Below are 7,130 nucleotides of genomic sequence, written 5' to 3' on the forward strand. Positions count from 1 at the left end.
ACATCATTAAAATGGCCATACTGCCCAACTAAATTTACAGATTTAATGCTATTTCTATTAAACCACTGTTAACATTTTTAACTAAAAACAAACAAACAAAAAACTACTTTAAATTTCATATGGAACAAAAAAAAAAGTCCAAATAGCCAAGGCAATCCTAAGCAAAAAGAACAAAATTGAAGGCATTACATTACTGACCTCAAACTATACTATACTACCAAGCTACAGTAACCGAAGCAACCCGGTACTAGTACAAAAAAAACAGACTTATAGACCAATGCAACACAGTAGAGGCCTAGAAATAATGCAACACACCTACAACCATATGACCTTTAACAAAGCTGACAAAAGGAATTTGGGAAGAAATCCCTATTTAATAAATGGTGCTGAAATAACTAGCTAGCACTATGTAGAAGATTGAAAACGGACTCCATCCTTATACCATATACAAAAAAACACTTAAGATGAATTAAAGACTTAAACGTAAAGCTTAAAGTTGTTAAAAAAATAAAAATAAAAACACTGACAGATAATCCAGGAAATACCATTCTAAACATGGAAACTGGCAAAGATTTCATGATGAAGGTACCAAAGCAATTTCAACAAAAGCAAAATTTGACAAATGGGACCTAATTAAACTAAAGAGCTTCTTCACAGAAAAGGAAACTATCAACAGAGTGAACAACCTACAGAATTAAAAAAAAAAATTTGCAAACTACGCTCTGACAAAGGTCTAATATCCAGAATCTGTAAAGAACTTAAACAAGTTTACAAGAAAAAAACCAAACAACCTCATTAAAAAGTAGGCAAAAAACATGCACGGATGCTTTTCAAAAGAAGATATACCTGTGGCTAACACGCATATTTTTAAAAATGTTCATCACTAATTATTAGAGAAATGTAAAGAAAAACCACAATGAGATACCATTTCACACCAGTCAGAATGGCTATTATTAAAAAGTCAAAAAATAACAGATGCTGGCAAGGTTGTAAAAAACAGGGAATGGCTATACACTGCTGGTGGGAATGTAAATTAGTTCAACCATTGTGAAAACCAGTGTAGTAATTCCTCAAAGAACTAAAAACAAAATTATCATAATTGCTGGGTATGTACCCAAAGAAATATATTCTGTCAAAAAGACACATGTGCATGCATGTTCATGGCAGCAATATTCAAAATAGCAAAGATATGGAATCAACCTAAATGCCAAACAATGGTAGGCTGAATAAAGAAAATGTGGTATAGACAGGCATGGTGGCTCTTACCTGTAATCCCAGCACTTTGGGAGGCCAAGGCAGGTGGATGGCCTGAGTTCAGGAGGCAAAACCCCACCTCTATAAAAACTGCAAAACCAAACATTAGCTGTGAATGGTGGTGTGCACCTGTACTTATAGCTACTTGGGAGGCTGAGGTAGAAAGATTGCTTGAGCCCAAAAGTTGAGGCTGCAGTGAACCAAGATTATGCCACTGCACTCCAGCCTGGACAATAGAGTGAGACCCTTTCTCCAAAAAAGTAAAATAACATAAAACAAGATTTAATAAAAACAAAATATGTACATAAACATTATGGAACACTATGTGGCCATAAAAAATAGCAAGATCATGTCCTTTGCAGCAACATGGATGGAGCTGGAGACCATTATCCTTGGAAAATTAATGCAGAAACAGAAAGCCAAATGCATATCATTTAAAAGTAAGAGCTAAATAATAAGAACACATGGACACAAGGAAACAACAGACACTGAGGTCTAGTTGAGGGTGGAGGGTGGGAGGATAAAGAGGATCAGAAAAAACACCTGTTTGGTTCTATAGTAACTCAGTAACAAAATAATCAACACACCAAACCCCATGACACAATTTTACCGACATAACAAACCTGCATATGTACCCCTGAACCAAAAATAGAAGTTAAAAGGAAAAAATTCATGGGCAGGGGAGAGTGCAATGTAGGTGGAAGAAACGGTTTATGCTACAGATAGTGGCCCAGGTGGAGCTGTACTCTGGTTTATTTCTGTGTCCATGCAGGCAGATGAGATTATAAACAGATGGTTGAGAACCCTAGGCTGGTGGAGAAAAGAGCTTGCTGCTGCAGATTCAGTGTCTGGGGGTGGGGATATGCCAGGAGACTTGTAGATACTTTACTAGGTTTTTGGCAAGAAACACTAGGATAAAAAACTCTGTGGTGAAATTCCTAAGGGTGGTGTCTAGTCCTGGGAGGGGTGTAGACACATCATGTCATCATGTCTAGTGGGTATGTCTGTGAGTGGTGGAAATCCTGTGGTGGCAGCTGTGGGAAAAGGGCGTCTGCTATCAAAACTCCTTTCCTCTAAGTTTTCAATCCTCTCTCACCCTGGGAGGAGACATGGAATCACAGGACAATGGGCAGTGTGACAGCCTGTGTGCAGGAGAGGAGAGCCTACCATTTCCAGACACCCAGAGTTCCATTCCAAGTCAGGCCAGGCCTCTGTGATATCTTTTTTCTGGCATCAATTCTGTAAAGTTTGCTGAATACCAAGCAATTCTCCAACACCAACTCATTGTCTAATATTTTAATTCTGACACCACCCAGAGTCACCACAGATTCTGATTCAGGGCTCAGTCCCACAACATTGTCCTTACTGCAGATGCCAGTCACAAACCCCACGGGCCTATCTATGCTTCCGAGCTACTGCTTAAAAATTGGAGACTTTCATAATCTCCCTCAAGTTCAATAATTTGGTAGAGCTACTCACAGAACTCAGCAAAACAGTGTAGTTATGTTTACCAGTTTATTAAAAAAGATACAACCCAGGACAAGTCAAATGGAAGAAATGTATAAAACAAATAAAAAGGTGGGGGGAAATGAAGCACACAGATAATCCAGCTGAATAGCTGTGATTAATAAAATTATCCATCCTTTGTGTTCCTGCTCCAGGAACAGTTCATGGAAAGAAACACCCTTCTCATTATGACTTAGATGGTGCTCTCTTTGCTTACCGTTCACATAGCCAGACACAGGCTCTCCACATTTTCTTCTTTTTCTCATAAAAAAAAATCAGCTGAATTTGTCTTCACTGGTCAAAATAAAATACTTCTTAATCAAACTTTACTTAAGTTTATCTCCTTTTCACAGGCTCCTGAACTTTGAGCTATCTCAGTCTGAGTCAACATACAAATGTATTTTATGTTCCTCCTAAGAACATGCTGACTTCAGGGTAAAACATTCTCTGACCTAAAATCTGATTATTCACCCTCCATTTGCCATTCCCCTCGCACCTTCGAACTAATGGGCTTTGATCCTCCCTATGATAGAAAGCCCTTGTCTGCCTAAATTTTGCAATCTTTATAGCTATTATAGTTGGCACTTCCTCCTGTTGCAATACTCCTTTGGAATTCAATTTTTATTTTTTACTTAAATATAACTGTTTTATTTTATAAAATCCAGAAACTGCCTCAAAACAGTAACAGCTTCATCTTCAGTAAGACTTTCCCAGTCCCCTTCCATCTGCCTGTGGACCCCCAGCTTTCTAGGGCTCTGAAGCTTCTCTCAGTATAAAAGCCTTCTTCTATGGCTGGGGTGAGCAGGCTGAGACACCTGCACAGGAGGCTCCCCAGAAAGAACTAATTGGGCCTTTCATAACCTCTTTTTGCAGGCTCAATATTAGCCTTAGCTCACAGTAAATGGACTCAAGCTTTAATTTGCATCTCAGAGTTATTCATCTGGCTTTTGAAACTGTAAAATCCAAAATTACTCAAACACAGTATTCATATAAGGAAATTTTAAGGCGTCTACATTTCATACCTCAATAAGAAAACCAAAAGTATCTATTCCTTTCAAACAATAAATGTATTATTGAATTATTTCAATTAAAAATCATGTAGTAAACAATTCGTCACATGGGAACACTTCTAGGAGGTACCAAGTTTCATCTAATAAAATTTAGCATGAAACTCAGAAATCAAGATAAAGAGATATAGAACAGAGATAGTCGCTGTCACAAACGTACCCTGCAAGAAGAGGAACTAATGTTTTCATGAATCTATGTAACTCAGTTATCTACCACATTTTCTTGTGGAAATGTATTCAATTTCTACAGCCAAAATGGAAGATTTTTTCCTGTTGTTTTCCTTCATAGCTAGCATTCTAAAAGCTAAGCCTTAAAATTCTGCTTGAAATCACCAAGCCATAAAAGACACACCTGAGAAAATTTCAAAACTCAACGTTGGGAAAGAAAAAGGTAAATGAGAATTTTTAACAAATGGAATATATGATTAGATATTAATTTTTTTCTGAAACCCACCTCTTTTATGCCATTTGCAAATATATATATATTTTTTTATCTTTCAAGTCCTACTAATATAATGCAACTTACAATTAAAAACTGAGGTCCAAATAAGTGAACAAATCTTTTACAGGCGATAAGCCTAGAGAGTGGCAGCGCTGATTTAAAAACAAATGTGCCTTACTCATGTGTCAAGTAAGGCCATTCAATCACTTGAGAGATTCTCCCACCCCATCCTGCTCAATTAAGTGCTCAATAACCACCCTCTCAGGAGACACTGCACTATGTATGCCCCAGTGAGTGCCCCAGATGCGTTTTATTTCCAAGTTCTTGCACCATCTCACTGGGGTCAGGTTGTTTTTGACTTTTGGGATGCCGTATTTTTCTTTCACAAATTGTTCACTATTTTTCTTTAACTATATTTATTTCACTATTTTCCTGTCCCCTTAAAAAAATCCAGGGGGGTAGAAATTATTTCTATGTTTTTCCCTCAATACCAGCATCTGACTGGCTGACCAGCAATGTGTCTCCAAGAAAGGGAAGCTGGGTTGGGTAAAGACAGTTTTGATGTCTCAAGGGGTTAGCTTTTCAAAAAACTAAGTACACTAGGAGATTCCTGTCAGCCCTAGGGCATGCACCTGCTTCCTTGAGAGGCTACGCTATACCTCAGGTTTTCCTATGAGAGAAAATAACCCAGGAGCTGATATTTACTAAACCATGGTGGGTATCTTGGTTTATCCCCAAACAATACTGAAACCCAAGGCCAGGAAAAACTCAAGGGTGGCTGAAAACAAATAATCCCAAAAGTTTCCAAAGGGAAACCTTGACACAAAAACATTCTGATAAGATCTCTGTACATACAGAAGATAAAAGAGAGACAGTTTTTTTGTTTTTTTTTTTTTTTAACAATACAGTGTCAGAGGATTATACTTCACTTTCTTCTCAGGGGAAATATTTTTCAAACACATCTTTGTAAAAGCCCCATCCAATGCTTTGTCAGAAAATCATTAATTCATGGCCGTGTGCAGTAGCTCACGCCTGTAATCACAGCACTTTGGGAGGCCAAGGCGGGCAGATCACTTGAGGTCATGAGTTCGAGACCAGCCTGGCTAACAAGGTGAAACCACGGTTCTATTAAAAGTACAAAAATTAGCCAGGTGTGGTGGCACGCGCCTGTCATCCCAGCTACTCAAAAGCTGAGGCACGAGAATCGCTTGAACGCGGGAGGCAAAGGCTGCAGTGAGCAGAGATCCCGCCACTGCACTCCAGCCTGGGTGACAAAGTAAGACTCCATCTTAATTTTAAAAAAATGATTAATTAAAATACGGTATCTAAAATGCACACTAAAGGACAAATAGTTGATAATGTGAATTAGGGAGGGGAAATTGGCATTTGGGAATGTCAAAAAGAACCAGAAATTTAGTATTTTACTGCAAGCCAGAGTTAGGAAGAAGGAATGCAGGGTGGTGGGTTGTTAACTTGAGAGGTTGCTTGGGACGCATGTGAAAAACGCAGGGAAAATCATTCCCCTGTGGAGTGTGAAAATAGCTAAGTGGCAGGCAATGAGACTGATGTGGCTCTAATTTTTGGATTTTGACTTTAAAAAAAAATCTAATTCGAGCATTTTTTTTTCCTGTAAATTACTACATTGGGGGAAACAAAATTCAGACCTAACCAACTATAAACTGCCAAGTAACCTCTGATTGCATAACCAGGCAATTTGCACGCTCAGAGTGGAAATTAAGAAACTACCTAACTGTGGCCGGGCACGGTGGCTCACGCCTGTAATCCCAGCATTTTGGGAGGTCGAGGCGGGCGGATCACGAGGTCAGGAGATAAAGACCATCCTGGCTAACAGGGTGAAACCCCCTCTCTACTAAAAATGCAAAAAATTAGCCGGGTGCGGTGGCGGGCGCCTATAGTCCCAGCTACTCTGGAGGCTGAGGCAGGAGAACGGGGTGAATCAGTGAGTAGAGGTTGCAGTGAACCGAGATCGCGCCACTGCACTCCAGCCTGGGCGACAGAGCGAGACTCCATCTCAAACCAACCAACTACCTAACTGTACCTAACCGATTGATGAATGTGGGGTTTTTTTCATCATGCACCTTATAAAAGTCTTCTCTTAAAGCCTCTCCCATAGACCACAAACTACAAATCATAGCTGGGTGCTCTACAATTTTTGAACCACTGTTTGAATAAATTATTTAATATGTTTGCGGTGACTGCCATAAACTTTTCATAAGAGAAAAGAGGGACCGAAAGCTCTTCCGATTCATGAACCCCGCACCCCGAGTCAGGATTCTCCCCGGACGGTATACCCTACCGTGGTCCCTGCACAATCGGGGAGAGATGCGGCGCGGTGGGTCCAGAGCTGCCAAGAGAGGGCTCCAGGCCGGGCAGTCACTACGCAGGGAAGAGACAAGACGCCCGGGGTCCCGCCTGTCCGCCCAGCCGCCATCTTACGGCTGAAGGGGACTGAAGGCCGAGCTGCACCAAGGTGAACTCGGCGCCTCAGATTTTGGAGCTGACTGCTTGCTGGGAGGCCTGAGTCCCGCTACAGCCCCTTCCCCCTCTCTGGAGATGTCGGACCCCGCACTCTCACCATTTCTAGGTTTCCTAGTGGGTCCTGACGTCTTAGCTGTGGATCTCCCAATACTTGCAGGTCATAGGGCCACACAGACTGGGTCTCCAGAAGCGGAGGACACAGAGCAGTGAAGACGAGACCAGGAGCTCCGGCTGCAGGAAAAGACAAATGATCCGCCAAATCCCGGAAGCCGTCCCGTACTTTCCAGCTGCGTGTCTTACTGGACTGTTCCTAGTTTAGAGTCTCTGACTGGATAACGCTTAAGGCCCGCCCCTTCAGTCCC

This window comes from Pongo pygmaeus, chromosome 18, assembly GCF_028885625.2.
Source record: "Pongo pygmaeus isolate AG05252 chromosome 18, NHGRI_mPonPyg2-v2.0_pri, whole genome shotgun sequence".
Lineage (NCBI taxonomy): Eukaryota > Metazoa > Chordata > Mammalia > Primates > Hominidae > Pongo > Pongo pygmaeus.